Raw genomic sequence first — 16,553 nt, 5'->3', positions numbered from 1 at the left:
AATTGGACTGTTGGGCATTTTGATGTCTAATTTCTTGAATTCCTTATATATTCTGGATATCAGTCCTCTGTCAGATGTGGGGTTGGTGAAGATCTTTTCCCATTCTGTAGGCTGTCGCTTTGCCTTGTTGACCGTATCCTTTGCTCTACAAAAGCTTCTCAGTTTCAAGAGGTCCCATTGATTGATTGTTTCTCTCAGAGTCTGTGCTACTGGTGTTCTATTTAGGAAGTAGTCTCCTATGCCAATGCGTTCAAGACTACTTCCTACTTTCTCTTCTAGCAGGTTCAGAGTAGCTGGATTTATGTTGAGGTCCTTGATCCACTTGGACTTAAGTTTTGTGCACGGTGATAGATATGGATCTATTTGCAGCCTTCTACATGTTGATATCCAGTTTTGCCAGCACCATTTGTTGAAGATGCTTTCTTTTTTCCATTGTGCACTTTTGGCTTCTCTGTCAAAAATTATATGTTCATAGGTGTGCGGATTAATGTCAGGGTCTTCAATTCAATTCCATTGGTCCACATGTCAGTTTTTATGCCAGTACCAAGCTGTTTTTATTACTGTAGCTCTATAGTAGAGCTTGAAGTCAGGGATCGTGATGCCTCCAGAAGTTGTGTTATTGTACAGGATTCCTTTGGCTATCCTGGGTTTTTTGTTTTTCCATATGAAGTTGAGTATTATTTTTTCCAGGTCTGTGAAGAATTGTGTTGGTATTTTGATGGGGATTGCATTGAATCTGTAGATTGCTTTTGGTAAGATTGCCATTTTTACTATGTTAGTCCTGCCTATCCATGAGCATGGGAGATCTTTCCATTTTCTGAGATCTTCTTCAATTTCTTTTTTCAGGGACTTAAAGTTTTTGTCATATAGGTCCTTCACTTGCTTGGTTAGTGTTACCCCAAGGTATTTTATGTCATTTGTGGCTATAGTAAAGGGTGATGTATCTCTGATTTCCTTCTCCGCTTCTTTGTCCATTGTATATAGGAGGGCTACTGATCTTTTTGAGTTGATCTTGTATCCTGCTATGTTGCTGAAAGTGTTTATAAGCTGTATCAGTTCCTTGGTGGAATCTTTGGGGTCGCTCAAGTATACTATCATGTCATCTGCAAATAGGGAAAGCTTGACTTCTTCCTTTCCAATTTGTATCCCCTTAATCTCCTTATGTTGTCTTATTGCTCTGGCTAGAACTTCAAGTACTATATTGAATAAGTATTGGGAGAGTGGACAGCCTTGCCTCGTTCCTGATTTTAGTGGAATTGCTTTGAGTTTCTCTCCATTTAATTTGATGTTGGCTGTTGGCTTGCTGTAAATTGCCTTTATTATGTTTAGGTATGTTCCCTGTATTCCTGATCGCTCCAATACCTTTATCATGAAGGGGTGTTGGATTTTGTCAAATGCCTTTTCTGCATCCAGTGAGATGATCATATGGTTTTTTTCTTTGAGTTTGTTTATATGGTGTATTACATTGACGGACTTTCGTATGTTGAACCACCCTTGCATCCCTGGAATGAATCCTACTTGATCATGGTGGATAATTGTTTTGATGTGTTCTTGGAGTCTGTTTGCCAGTATTTTATTGAGTATTTTTGCATCAATGTTCATGAGGGAGATCGGTCTGTAGTTTTCTTTCTTTGTTGTATCCTTGTTTGGTTTAGGAATTAGGGTAATTGTAGCCTCGTAGAAGGAGTTTGGTAATGTTCCTTCTGTTTCTATTGTGTGGAACAATTTAGAGAGTATTGGTATTAACTCTTCTTTGAAGATCTGGTAGAATTCTGCGCTGAAACCATCTGGTCCTGGGCTTTTTTTGGTTGGGAGACTTTTAATGACTGTTTCTATTTCGTTAGGGGTTATTGGACTATTTAAATAGTTTATCTGGTCTTGATTTAACTTAGGTATGTGGTACCTATCCAGAAAGTTATCCATTTCTTTTAGGTTTTCCAGTTTTGTCGAATAGAGGTTTTTGAAGTATGACCTGATGATTCTCTGGATTTCCTCAATGTCTGTTGTTATGTCCCCCTTTTCATTTCTGATTTTGTTGATTTGGATGCTCTCTCTCTGTCTTTTGGTTAGTTTGGATAAGGGCTTGTCTATCTTGTTGATTTTCTCAAAGATTCAACTCTTTGTTTCATTAATTTTTTGTATTGTTCTCTTTGTTTCTATTTTATTGATTTCAGCTCTCACTTTGATAATTTCCTGGCGTCTATTTTTCCTGGGAGACTGTGCTTCTTCTTGTTCTAGAGCTTTCAGGTATGCTGTTAAGTCTCTAGTGTGAGATTTCTCCAACTTATTTATGTGGGCATTTAGTGCTATGAATTTCCCTCTTAGTACTGCTTTCATAGTGTCCCATAAATTTGGATATGTGGTGTCTTCATTTTCATTGATCTCTAGGAAGTCTTTAATTTCTTTCTTTATTTCTTCCTTAACCCATTGGTGATTCAGTTGGGTATTATTCAGTTTCCATGAGATTGCAGGTTTTCTGTAGTTTTTGTTGTTGTTGAAATCCAACTTTAGACCATGGTGGTCTGATAGAACACAGGAGGTTATTCCAATTGTTTTGTATCTGTTTAGATTTGTTTTGTGGCCAAGTATGTGGTCAATTTTAGAGAAGGTTCCATGGGGTGCTGAGAAGAAGGTATATTCTTTTTTGTTAGGATGGAATGTTCTGTAGATATCGATTAAGTCCATTTGAGTCATGACATCAGTTAAGTCCTTTATTTCTCTGTTAAGTTTCAATTTGGGAGATCTGTCCAGTGGTGAAAGTGGGGTGTTGAGGTCTCCACTATTAATGTGTGGGGTTTTATATGTGATTTAAGCTTTAGTAATGTTTCTTTTACATATGTGGGTGCCCTTGTGTTTGGGGCATAAATATTCAGAATTGAGACTTCATCTTGGTGGATCTTTCCTGTGATGAGTATGTAATGCCCTTCTTGATCTCTTTTGATTGATTTTAGTTTGAAGTCTATTTTGCTGGATATCAGGATGGCTACACCCGCTTGTTTCTTAAGACCGTTTGATTGGAAAGTCTTTTCCCAGCCTTTTATTTTTAGGTAGTGTCTATCTTTGAATTTGAGATGTGTTTCTTGTATGCAGCAGAAAGATGGGTCCTGCTTTCGTATCCATTCTGTAAGCCTATGTCTTTTTATAGGTGAATTAAGTCCATTGATATTGAGGGAAATTAATGACCAGTGATTGTTCATTCCTGTTATTTTTTGGTGGTGATGTGTGGGTACTTCTATACATTGGGGTTTACTGCTGTGGCTTTATCTGTTGCCTGTGTTTTCGAGGGTGTATCTGACTTCCTTAGGTTGGAATTTTCCTTCTAGTGCTTTCTGTAGGGCTGGGTTTGTGGATAAGTATTGTTTAAATCTGGCTTTGTCATGGAATGTCTTGTTCACTCCATCTATGGTGATTGAAAGTTTTGCTGGGTATATTAGTCTAGGCTGACATCCATGGTCTCTTAGTGTCTGCATTATATCTGTCCAGGTTCTTCTGGCTTTCAAAGTCTCCATTGAGAAATCGGGTGTTATTCTGATGGGTTTGCCTTTATATGTCACTTGGCCTTTTTCCTTTGCTGCTCTTAATATTCTTTCTTTATTCTGTACGTTTAGTTGTTTAACTATTATGTGGCGAGGGGACTTTTTTTGGGGGTCTAGTCTGTTTGGTGTTCTATAAGCTTCTTGTATCTTCATAGGCATTTCCTTCTTTAAGTTGGGAAAGTTTTCTTCTATGATCTTGTTGAATATATTTTCTGTGCCCTTGAGTTGGTATTCTTCTCCTTCTTCGACCCCTATTATTCTTAGGTTTGGTCTTTTCATGGTGTCCCAAATTTCTTGGACATTTTGGTTCATGACTTTGTTGGCTTTAGTGTTTTCTTTGACTGATGAATGTATTTCTTCTACTGTATCTTCAATGCTAGAGATCCTCTCTTCCATCTCTTGCATTCTGTTGATTATACTTGCATCTGAAGTTCCCAATCGTTTTCTCAGATTTTCTATTTCCAGCATTCCCTCTGTTTGTGTCTTCTTCATTTTTTCTATTTCCCTTTTCAGGTCTTGGACTGTTTCCTGCATTTGTTTCATTGATTTTTCTTGATTTTCTCTCAGTATTTTATTGTTTTCTTCTAGGACTTTATTGATTTCTTCTAATTTGTTTGCCCTTTCCTCTAGTTGTTTACAGCGTTCTTCACATTTTTTTGTCTTTTCCTCTACGCAAGCCTCTAGCTTCTTCATGATGTCATTCATAAGGCTGTTTTCTTCTGCTTCTTCCAATTTCTGATGTTCAGGTCTAGGTGTTGGAGGAGGGCTAGGGCCTGGTGATGCTGTATTGCTATTCATTTTGTTGTATATGTTTCTGCCTTGACGTCTGCCCATCTCCTTGTGGTTCGTTCTTGGCCTTATCCGCACACTTGGTTCAGACAGACCAGTGTTCCAAAAGGGAAGTCAGTGTTCCAAAAGGGAAGTCCGGAGCAAGATGGGAGCTTGGGGCCGGCCTCTAAGTCTCAGGAAGAGGCTTGGGGCCAGGGCGTGGAGACTGCAGGGTCTGCCAGGGGTCTTGGAGAAGGGGATCCTTCCCGGTGGGGCTAGCAGGGAACCTGCCCGGTGGCCAGAACCTGGGGCCGAGTTGGGCAGGTCTTCCCTGGAGTGGCTGGTGCTCAGGGATGGGGTCTGGGCAAGGACGGGCACTCACCAGTATTGTAAAAGGGAAGTCTGGAGCAAGATGGGAGCTGGGGGCCGGCCTCTAAGTCTCAGGAAGAGGCTTGGGGCTCAGGCGGATGGGCGTGGAGGCAGGGCGTGGAGACTGCAGGGTCTGCCAGGGGTCTTGGAGAAGGGGATCCTTCCCGGTGGGGCTAGCAGGGAACCTGCCCGGTGGCCAGAACCTGGGGCCAAGTTGGGCAGGTCTTCCCTGGAGTGGCTGGTGCCCAGGGATGGGGTCTGGGGCAAGGAAGGGTACTCACCAGTGTTCCAAAAGGGAAGTCCGGAGCAAGATGGGAGCTGGGGGCCAGCCTCTAAGTCTCAGGAAGAGGCTTGGGGCTCAGGCGGATGGGCGTGGAGGCAGGGCGTGGAGACTGCAGGGTCTGCCAGGGGTCTTGGAGAAGGGGATCCTTCCTGGTGGGGCTAGCAGGGAACCTGCCCGGTGGCCAGAACCTGGGGCCGAGTTGGGCAGGTCTTCCCTGGAGTGGCTGGTGCCCAGGGATGGGGTCTGGGGCAAGGACAGGCACTCACCAGTGTTGTAAAAGGGAAGTCTGGAGCAAGATGGGAGCTGGGGGCCGGCCTCTAAGTCTCAGGAAGCCACAATTTTACTCTTGATTCTACATACAGTAAGGTGAATGATTTTGGAATTTAAAAAGACTCCGCTAACTAAAATGCTAAAATTTTGTATTGAATAATAATTTCTTTAATCATGCATAATAGTTTGACACAAATGAAGGGAAAATATATAAGGAAGCAGGTACATGGACTATAAATGATCTTTGGAGTCAATCTTGAACAAGGAAATCTCAAAAGAATCTTAGAGAGGTATAGCTTCCATTTTGACAACCACATGGTACAGATCAAATGTGAAGCCTAAGTCTACATGGAAAGTAATTTAGACCTCAGTGTAGACTAGAAAGCTAACATGAACCAATTTCTGACAACAACAAAAAGCCCTATAAACAAAAAACAATACCAAAGGAAGCATCAAAGTACAGCCTCATCAGCCTGATGTAGATCTGGAAATAGTCACTCACTGCCCATAATTTTGTGTTAGGACCAATGTTCTTAATTTAAAGAAACTCTTGAGCTGATTTTGATTCTGCATCCAATTTGGGCCTCATATTTTCTTGAATAAACAGTACCTCATGTTCACTGCAATGTCATTCCATCTCATTTCACTAATTAGACTGTACTCAAATGTATGACAATCCGTTCTTTATATATGTGTACTGTGTTCAGGGCTTAAATGGATCAAGCATGCTAACTAAAGAACAGTAGAGAAATGGGTGAGTGAGAAAGTCTACTGTAGGGGTCCCCTTTGTCTTTGCAGTCCATAAGTCAAAGGGGAGAAGCAGCAACAGAGATCCTTGTATGGCCCATGAACATGACTGAGACAGCCCTCCTGGAGACAGACTTTGGGGAATCAGCTCAACTTTATTCCAGACTATAAGAAATATATAGGATTGAGGAGCGTGGGGATAAAACCTAATTTGTATCTAGTGGCATGCTCCTATCACAAGACTTCATATGTGGTAGTAAGGTCCTTTAGCAGAGCTCCTAGCACACGTCTTCTAGCAGGAATCTGTGCCAAGAGTGAAGCTAAAGACAAATCAGGCATGTGGCTTAGAGACAGCTTCCAGTTAAGGTCAGTCCGCAGGGCCCAGGGACATTCTCCAGCTAAGGGCAGGTAGAGAACAAAAAGTTTCTCTGGGGAGGGAGGGAGTCTCCATGTCATTGAGCTTTTGGAAAAAGTTGCCAGGCCATGATAGACTATAACCTCTGACCAGGCAGCAAGGCCTTCCAACAGTCTACATACAGAACTTTGTAGGCGAAAGAAGGATCTCCCCACTAGAGGATAGGAGGTAAGGCAAGTAGTACATGGGGCAGAAGCGAGTAAATAAAGGAGGTGGAGAGATATAGAGACTAACAAAAACATGCATTATCTTTTCTTATAACCTAATGGAAATAGACACATTACTCATAGTGAAAATAGTTACATGTAACTCACTCCCCAATTTTAGGAGCATAAAATGTTAATACTAGAATTCTACTAGGTGTGCTCTTTCCATTCTCAATGTTCCCATAGTGTTTCATTTCTAAAGTCATCTGGTAAGGTAACTGACTAAGATTTGGATATCTAAGAAAGAAGTATTTAGATATGAGAAGCCAGACAAAAGACAACCTATTTAGCTTTCTGAATGAGTAGGCCAAACAAAACCAATGGAACACAAATATGTCAGAGGGAATGAAATTCAGAATGGAAGCCAAAATTGCCATCCGGATTACAAATGTATTCTTGATTCTTCCCTATACTGAACAGATGACTTGCCGATTCTAAAGATTTGTTATGTAATTGTATTTAAAGAATATACCCTGATATTGTACCCACCAAGGACATCAAACATGGGATGATCAACTACTGAACTCAAAAGTTATAATCAAAATTGACAATCATGTGTGTATTTTTTCATGTAATATTTTAAACAAAACTCAGGAGAAACTTTTTACACCTTTTCTTCTGTGGTTGCTCAATCTCTCAAAATGGTAACTTCTAATAGAAGTTTGAAGATGAAATAATCTGAACAAAAGTCAGATTGCGTATGTGCAGAATTTTCCAAATGGATCATAGTATGAAATTATGGAATCAAAATGGCAGACATCTAATCCTCAATTAGTCACACTCAGCTGTAAAACCATGCCTTCCTCTGGTGAGATAGATAGCCTGATAATTCATAAAAGGTTTTCTCAGCTTAGTGTTCAAATATTTCTTGAAAATTATGAAGTACAATGCCTGACTGAGAAAACTCTCAGCAAATGTATATTTATTTTCTTTCTCAATAGTAAAGAAAAGGTTAAGTCCTAAATTGGGAGTTTCAGATCCAATGATTTTCTTGATAATCCCACATATCAATGGCTAAAATAACTATTATTTTATTTTCACTAAAGCCATCAACTTACTATGTGTGTGAAGTATTGCTATTTGTGAAATGTTGTGTAGACCTTGGCTATTTTAGAAATCATTTTGTTTCATGTAGAGGGTACAATTACTTTAAACAACAACAAGTTTTGTAGTATAATAATGCATTTCCAAAGACCAGGAGGCTAAACTATAAATTGCAAAAAGAAATCATTCATTCTCACTACAGAATAACATCCCAAGGAAGCACACAGATACTTTCAGATTTATACTATTCTTTAAAGCAGATGCAAATCGATTTTTAAGAAATGTCTCCTGAATTTAAAACTATCCTCTTGCATATTTATGTAGTTTTTTTGTCATGTAGTATTTTTCTGTGTTTGCTTTTTCTTTTTTATTGTCATGCATGATGAAGCACGGGTTGAGCTGATCTGATTAACATGTGATTTCAGTTTCTTCATATGTAGATGATAGTTGTGAGAGCAGTAAATAGCAAATTGTGAACATGCCCCTTCCACAGCATCTGCCATGGAGACAATATTCACTATATATGGCCAGAGCTGTCACTGTAGGAAAGGCAAAACACCTGTTGTTGTGTCTAAGTTCACAATCACATTAGTTCTAAACTCACTGTAGCTTCCTGAGGAGATACACTAGTAAAACTATGGGGATCTTGAGATTCAAGGTCATTCAGAGTCCCTAATAGTTGTATGTTTTAATGGTAAATATTTTCATTAAAATTGGATGGTAATTTGAACATAAAGCTGGAGACATTAGGACTTACTTCTTAAAATTCCAGGCATTTCCATATTTTTAACATGGTGACACAAGAGTCTTAACTACAAAGTACATGTCTGGCGACCATGCAGTCAAGTGCCCACCAAAGAAATTCTCAGAATCCGAGGCAGGTTTCTGATCTCATGTTGGATTTCATGCACAGCTCTTCTTGATCTCATGCAGTTCACTGGCTTTGGGATGGACAAGCTTGGATTCAGACAGTAAAGACGTGCGACATGGTCTCCAGTAAGATTAAGTAGATTTGTTATAGATATTCCTAAAAATACGTTATTATAAGAAGTAGCATGGAGTCTTCTGCAAGATGCCCACAGCTCTTCTCAGTCATACTGGCAAGCTCACAATATAGCCAACTGTCTTCAGGGAGAGAATAGGCCTGAAGCAAATTTGAGGCATTTTTCTTATTCTTTCTACGTTAATACTGTCTGATAAATAAATGTATATCAAATAAATAGAGGTCCTCAAAAGTTATTTTCATGATAAAACTTAAAGACAACTTCTGAATAATAAAAAGAATAATAACAAGAAGGAGACTCTGGGCTTAGTAATTGTTGTTGAATCCGATCTGAGTTTAAATTTTGTTTATCTAGTTATGCTGTTCACAGTACCCAATTTTGTAAGTTTCAGGGTTTTTAACACTCATTAAAGAGTTACTGTGCAAAGAGACTTGAAAAAGCTAAGTTACTGATACTCACATCGCTATCCATTTACATACATCTACACATCAACTTGCTTACTATAGAAGTTCTTGATCTCTGCACCATGTAGGCTCTTTATCATCCTTCTATCTTAAAAGATTGAGGTGGGGGGTCTTACTGGGCTTTGTTCCTTGACCTCCGTATTTGTCAGCATGCCCCTCTACCACCCTCTAGTAAACCCTACTAGTAACTTCAGTCTCAGAAAGCACTGGCACTTGAATACATGTAAAGATTCATGCTGCTGTCCACAACTCCGACTTAGTTCTCACATTACCTATTACCAACCACTGCCCCAGTCCCACCCCACTGGCCATACAAGGTTATTTATGGTAAGTCCATTAAAAATATCTACTGAAAACATGCCTCATCATCCCAGACTAGTAAAGTGGAGGTAAGAAGATTGGGAGTTCAAGGCCAGCTTCCAATACAAGACTCTGTTTCAAAATAGAAAACAAAATAATGACAAGGTACCCATCTCTATATGTTGATGCAGTCATATGAGGAAATCCTGGCTTACAGGAGTCCAGTTCCAATGTTTTGTTCTCCATAGACAACAGTATTTGGGGCTGAATGGAAGCCTAGAACTGGTTTGTACTTTTTTTTAACACTATCTGGCCTGATCTCTCTTCTCTACAACATCCTCCAGACATCTCATAAGCACAAGAGCAGCATTGTCAATACGTCTTTCTTGTGGGACTTAAACCTTAGATCTAAAGACATGTTCCCAAGGGACAGAGGAGAGTGGAGGGAACTACACCAAACATTTTTTTTTTTTACAAAGCATCCTGAAAGAAAGAATACCTAGGTCACAGTGACATTGTGTCACATTGCTTGTGGCTCGGAAGTTCAATGGCATCAAGGAGGAAGATAATGGAAAAAGCTGGCCTGGAGTTCAGAGACCAGCAAAATCTCTGCGGTGAGAGAAGAGGGAATTAAGGACTCCACTACAGAAGCCACTTTGTTCATGAAGGGCCCTCTTCTTTCTTTAAAGCTTTTGTGTCTGAGTCTTCTCTTCAGACAAAAGGAGGCTCCTCAAACTTCCTATAGGAAGTTCAAAGAAGCACAGGAACGAAAGCACATCCTACTCAGCTACCAACCTGTGAGATATTTATCAAGTCTACCAACCTGTGAGATATCTATCAAGTCTACCAACCTGTGAGATATCTATCAAGTCTACCAACCTGTGAGATATCTATCAAGTTTGTCAACCTGTGAGATATCTATCAAGTCTGTCAACCTGTGAGATATCTATCAAGTCTACCAACCTGTGAGATAGCTACAAAGTCTATCAACCTGTGAGATATCTATCAAGTCACAATACGCTTTTACCTTCGGTATGACTCTTTTGTTAAATGACAGATTTTCTTTCATTTGAAACACCTATGACGAAATCAGCCTTCAGACAGCAGTTATTTCAATAATTCAATTAATGTGTTTATATTTGGAGCATCTGAAGCTCTTCTTTGTTGGTTATCCCAGAATTTTATAAAGCTATAAAGACTATATACAGAATTTTGTAAATCTATGGATCAGAAATTCCAAAATCTTTTCTGACCCAACATGTTCAAATAACAAAGCCCATTTCGTCTGTAGCCACAGCTGTTAATTCTTATAGACTGGGATGGCTAGGTATCAAATACAACATGGGACACATGTAGAGTGAAATTGCAGCTAGATAGCTCCAATGTGGGAATCACTATTAGAAACTAAGTTTACTGACTGAAGAATAGAGGTTCAGAGATCTCTGAAAGGAAACATCATTAGAGAGGTCAGACAGACCGTGACTAGCAGAATTAGAGATAAATCTACTCCAGGAGGTTGTTGGAGCTTGCCTTCCCAACTAACCCTTTAGAGGACAAAAAAGACTAGGGTAAATTAATTCTCTAAAGAAAGAAGTATATCAATGAAGAAGGCTGCAGTGTTTACACTTTGTTAGTGTTTTTCTTCAATTAATAATAGAGTTAATGACACTTGATTTAACAAATAGAACAGGAAAAGACTATGGTATTAAAAAAATAAAATTTATTAGCCACCCTCACACTTCTCTCCAATATGCTCCAGTGAAAGTTGCCATATTGACAATGGTCCTGGGTAGATTTGAATCACTGTATTTCTGTTAGATTTCAGTGTTGATCTTGAAAGCATTAGATAATGCCACCATGTATCTTCTATTTGTACTTAATGATATCATAGCTTCCCCTTCTGTTTATATACATATAAATGTAAAGATGGAGCTTGACAAAGAACTGCAGAGAGAAATGACAGAAACAAAGATAATATACAATAAATTAGTTGTTCATTCCTTACCAATGAATATTCAACATTTTCATTTCTTTTTACACAAAATTTAACTTGATGCACTATCATTATATATCTATCTTAACTTTTTGCATCCTTTATATCTATAGATTATAGTTCTAAAAAGTGTATCAGTGGCCGGCCAGTGGTGGCACACGCCTTAATCCTAGCACTCGGGAGGCAGAGGCAGGCAGATCTCTGTGAATTTGAGGCCAGCCTGGTCTACAGAGTGAGTTACAGGAAAGGCGCAAAGCTACACAAAGAAACCCTGTCTCAACAAACCAAAAAAAAAAAAGTGTATCAGTGGATGAGAGGATATGCAGTTAATTTTTATTTTAATAAATAAATTAATTCATTTCCTCCTTTTTTTGAAATGTGCCTGATTTCCAACTTGTAATTCTTACACTTCTACTTCCTACATGCTGAGCTAGAGTGTCACAATCTAGCAATTCTACTTAATGCAGTTTGTGTAGATGTATTGTCCTACCATCAGTGCTCAACAGAAAATCATTTTCTCCAAGCCAGTGACAACAGATGTATGATTTTTTATATAATTTTAAGGTCTGTAATACGAGTCTCTAGAGGAGCATGGTTGCTGGTTGTGAGCTATTATCAGTCATTCTCATTTTCTGTTCATATTTATTTTTAGGTGAAATACCTAATTCTTTCCCTTTTCAAATTGTTGAAGGCTTTTATAAAGTCACCACATTTCCAGTCTGTCTATATTTCTACAAAAACTTCTTTGAAGAATAATGTTTAAAGGCTATTTTTTTAGACAGAGTCCTATTCTTTAACCAATCTATTCTAGAACTCAGTACATGAGCAAGGATGGTCTCAAACTCATAGCAATTCTTCTGTCTCAGCCTCCCATATACTGGGATTATGGGGATGAAATACCATATCTGGCCTTAAATCACATTCACAAAGCTTCTAAAGTATCTATTAAAAATTCACAATTCTGGTATTTTCCTGAAATTATATCGAGAAAAGTCTTCATAGGTGTGTGCACATGTGTGCATCACTGTAGTGGATAGTTGGCTTGGCTTTGAAGAGGAATTGGGACCATTGTTTTTGTGTGGTGCAGGCACTGCTACGTGGAGCTTAGTGGAGAACATGGGCGAGCTGGGAAGCCAAGACATCTTTAATCAAGGCACTACAGATTTCTGGAAGATGACTACAAAACTGGAGTGAATGCCTAACTCTTTGCAGGAACTTCAGTAGAAACCTAATGCAGTGACCTATGATGATGTGCATGTCGACTTCACTCTGGAAGAGTGAGTGGGTTTTGTTGGATCCTTCCCAGAAGAATCTCTGCAAAGATGGGATGCTGGAGACCTATGATAACCTCACTGCTATAGGCTACAGTTGGGAAGACCATAATACTGAAGAACATTGTTAAAGTTCTAGAAGACATGGAAGACATGCAAGAAATCAAACTGGAAAGAAAATCTCTGAATATAATCAATGTGTTAACACTTTTGATTATCATAGCCATCTTCAAATATGTAAAAGAACACATACTGGAGAGAAACCCTATGAATGTAATCAATGTGATACAGCCTTTGCATATTATAGTCATCTCCAAAGTCATCAAAGAATACATACTAGAGAGAAACCTTACAAATATAATCAATGTGGTAAAGCCTTTGCCCATCAGAATAATCTTCAAACACATAAAATAACACATACTGGAGAGAAATCATACAAATGTAATCTATGTGATAACATCTTTCACAACACAGTATTCTCCAAATACATAAAAGAACACATACTGGAGGGAAACCCTATGAATATAATCTGTGTGATAAAGCCATTGTATATCAAAGGAGTCTCCAAATTCACAAAAGAACTCATACTGAAGAAAAACCCTATGAATGTAATCAGTGTTAAAGTCTTTATATGTATCAGTAGTCTTCAAAAACATTTAAAAAATCATATTGCAGAGAAACCCTACAAATGTAATCATTGTAGCAAAGGTTTGCAAGTCATGGTAGTCTTTATACAAGAGCAAAACTTTTAGTGTGTAATTGGGATGTTAAAGCCTGTGCATGTCACATTAATCTCTGAGGATATGAAAAAAATCGCATACTGAAGGACATCTGACTCTCAAGGATTTGGCAAGATCTTTAGCCAACATACTTACATTCAGTTACACAAGGTTATTTATTCTGGAGAAATAAATTTCTGGCAAGTGCCAATAATCTGTTCAAGCATTATGATGTCCCTCTTTATTTTGTTTGTACATGTAGACTCGCATAGACAAAAAGTCTGTGAATTTAAATTATAAAGTAACCCTTTTAGATTTCATACTTCTTTTCAATCACAGGAAATAAGAGATACATGAGTAACACCTTATCAATATGTATTTTCTGTGGGATGTCTTTCTGTACACTGTGAATATGTGTTGCTCTGATTGGTCGATAATAAAGCATTTGGCCAATGGTAGGGCAGGATAAGGTTAGGAGGTACATTCAAACTGGAGAGAGAGGAGAAGAAAGGAGAGTGGGGCTGATGCTATCACCCACCAGGAGAAGCAAGATGTGAAAGTACTGGTAAGCCACAAAGCTATGTGTCAATGCATAGATAAATAGAAATTTGGTAAGTTAAGTCATGAAAGCTATGTAATAAGAAGCCTGAGCCATAGGCTATAGAGTTTGTAATTAATAAAAGCCTCTGTGTGTTTACATGGGACCCAGTGACTGCAGGATTGGGCGGGACACAGGTAAACTTCCGTCTGCACATCACTTTAACAATTTGGCACCTGTAAGTGTGAAAAGTCTGTGCTTTATAAGTTTACAAGACTACTCTAAACAGGTTTTCTTCCCCTATCAAAATGCAAATGTAGCACACTGAAAAAATTAAAGTGCTAACACAGTATCCGAGGCAAAATGAGTAGTTTTCCTCATGTAGTTCTCTTTATACTTATTTTCTCAGAAGGACAGTCTCAAAAGGGGCATCTTTCTTTCCCACCATTGTGCCATTCCTTCCATTTCCATTTCTCCATTTGTTTTTGTTAATGAGAAGTGTTATGCTTTTTTTAATGGGCCATTTTAATTTAATTTTCTTTCTTCTCAGCATTGAATTTTGGTTTGATGTTTATTTTTCAGATTGTATGATAAACATTGCTGGCCAAGGAAAATAACCAAGAATATATATTCTTCTTCCCTCCTTCTAGAAAAAAAGTAGAAGTGCTCTTATTGTGCAATATTAAGGCAGGTAAAGTGACAAGGACTTTAAAGTGTCACGGGTACATCTGGAACACATACATCAACTTGATGGGGCATCGTCTCATTGTTTTCTAAATGTCTGGGTTTAAGCAGGAGGCATTATTTCAGACAGAAAATAAAAGATTAATGTGGACATCAGTGGTGATAAATTGTACACACTTATGAAAAAGTCGATCTGCAGGGAAGCCTAGATCTTCTTAAGCTAATGAAGAAACATTTTCAAAGACCCAAGGCCCTCCTTTAAAAAACACAGATTTTTCAAGTTTTATTTTATGGGATTTAGTTTATTTTTAGATTCTCATTTTTAATTTGTCACAGGTTAAATTATAAAAGTTAAAATTTAAGAACTATAAAATTAAAAATGGCTTGCAAATTTTGATGACCATGATAGAAGAATTATATTTGTATTGTTATTATTCACAAAGGTTAAATTTTTTTTTTACAAAGAATATTCTACAGGATTCCTAAATATTTATCATTCTAGCAGATGACTATAAAAATGTCATTGTACAGCTTTATTGCTGTACAATAAGGCACTTAAGATAGCAAACAAAAACAAAGATAGCTCAGTAGACAGTCAGTACAGGTCAGAAGAGAAGTTATTCTGCTAGTCACTGAGAGAGGGATGGGGGACAAACCTCACAACACAACCATATTAAGAAATAAATGGGCAAATTCTGCATTGCTGTTATTTCTATGCAACTTTCTCAAAAGAATTTAGTAGTATTTGTAAGATTATTAAACACACAGCTAATACTGTGACCTCCACTACCTCTGAGGATACTCATGATTGATAATACTGATCAAACATCTATTATATGCATCCCACACCTCTGAGATCTTACAGCCATTCCTCCTACATAAACACTGATAAGAGTTGTGACTGAAGTATGTGTAAGAGATCCCATTGAGATTGTCAGGCCCTCACATTCTAATGCTGCTTTACCCTTATAGGAGATTTGGATTTTGTTGGTTTTCTTTGGGGGATTTTTTTTAATAATAGGAAATTATAACACTTTATCCATTGCTTCAGAAACTTAGGTGACTGGTCTCATTAAGTGGGGATAGCTCCTTTTCATTTTAATCAACAACAACGATGTTTAGAGTCATCCTCAGTAGCTTAAGTATCACAAAACATAGACATGAAAAAACTGAAATAATAAATGAAAGGAGAAGGACAGGAAAAAAGAAGGGACCATAGATTTTCCTGAAATTGTACATCATGTTACATTTAGTGACTCAATAGAATGTGTCACAGGAAATAATATAAAAACCTGAAATGCCCAGTGGTTAATAGTGAAAACTTATTGAAAGATTCAGACAATAGGTAAAAGAATTCAGCCTTAGTTAGGGTTTCTGTTGCTGTGATGGAATACTATTACCAAAGCAACTTGGGGATGAAAGAGTTTATTGGGCTTATATTTCCACATAACAGTTCATCATCATCAAAGGAAGTTAAGACAGGAACTCAAACCAGGCAGGATTCTGGAAGCAGGAGCTGAGGCAGAGGCCATGGAGGGGTGCTGCTTACAGGCTTGCTCCTTACGGCTTGCTCAGACTGCTTTGTTATAAAACCCATGACCACCAGCCCAGGGACAGCACCACCACAGTAGGCTTGGCCCTGTCACATCAATCACTATTTAAAATGTCCTACAGGCTTGCCTACAGCCAGATTTTATGGAGGCATTTTCTCAATTGAGATTCTCTCCTCTAGAATAGCTTTAGCTTGTGTCAAGTTGACATAAAACTATCCAGCACAATTTCCTACTGGTCAAAAGCTAACCATTTTGTTATCAACAGGCAAGGTGAAAATGACTTTTTTGAAAACATGGAGTAAAAGTTGGAAAAAAAACTGAGTTTTACAAAGATACTTATTAATGAAAAGTTAAAGGATTGCATTATCTGTGTATCCCCATAAAAGTAA

General features: G+C 38.2%; 1 pseudogene; it reads left to right on the top strand.

Annotated features, from left to right (window-relative positions):
- The first annotated feature begins 12,726 nt into the window (after window positions 1-12,726).
- Window positions 12,727-14,952, top strand: LOC128111426 (zinc finger protein 431-like; annotated as a pseudogene).
- Window positions 14,953-16,553: the final 1,601 nt, after the last annotated feature.

Source organism: Peromyscus californicus, unplaced genomic scaffold (assembly GCF_007827085.1).
Source record: "Peromyscus californicus insignis strain IS unplaced genomic scaffold, ASM782708v3 Scaffold_16__1_contigs__length_79575227, whole genome shotgun sequence".
Taxonomy (NCBI): domain Eukaryota; kingdom Metazoa; phylum Chordata; class Mammalia; order Rodentia; family Cricetidae; genus Peromyscus; species Peromyscus californicus.
The sequence above is the reverse complement of the archived record's forward strand: the minus strand, read 5'-3'. Positions and strand labels throughout refer to the sequence as shown.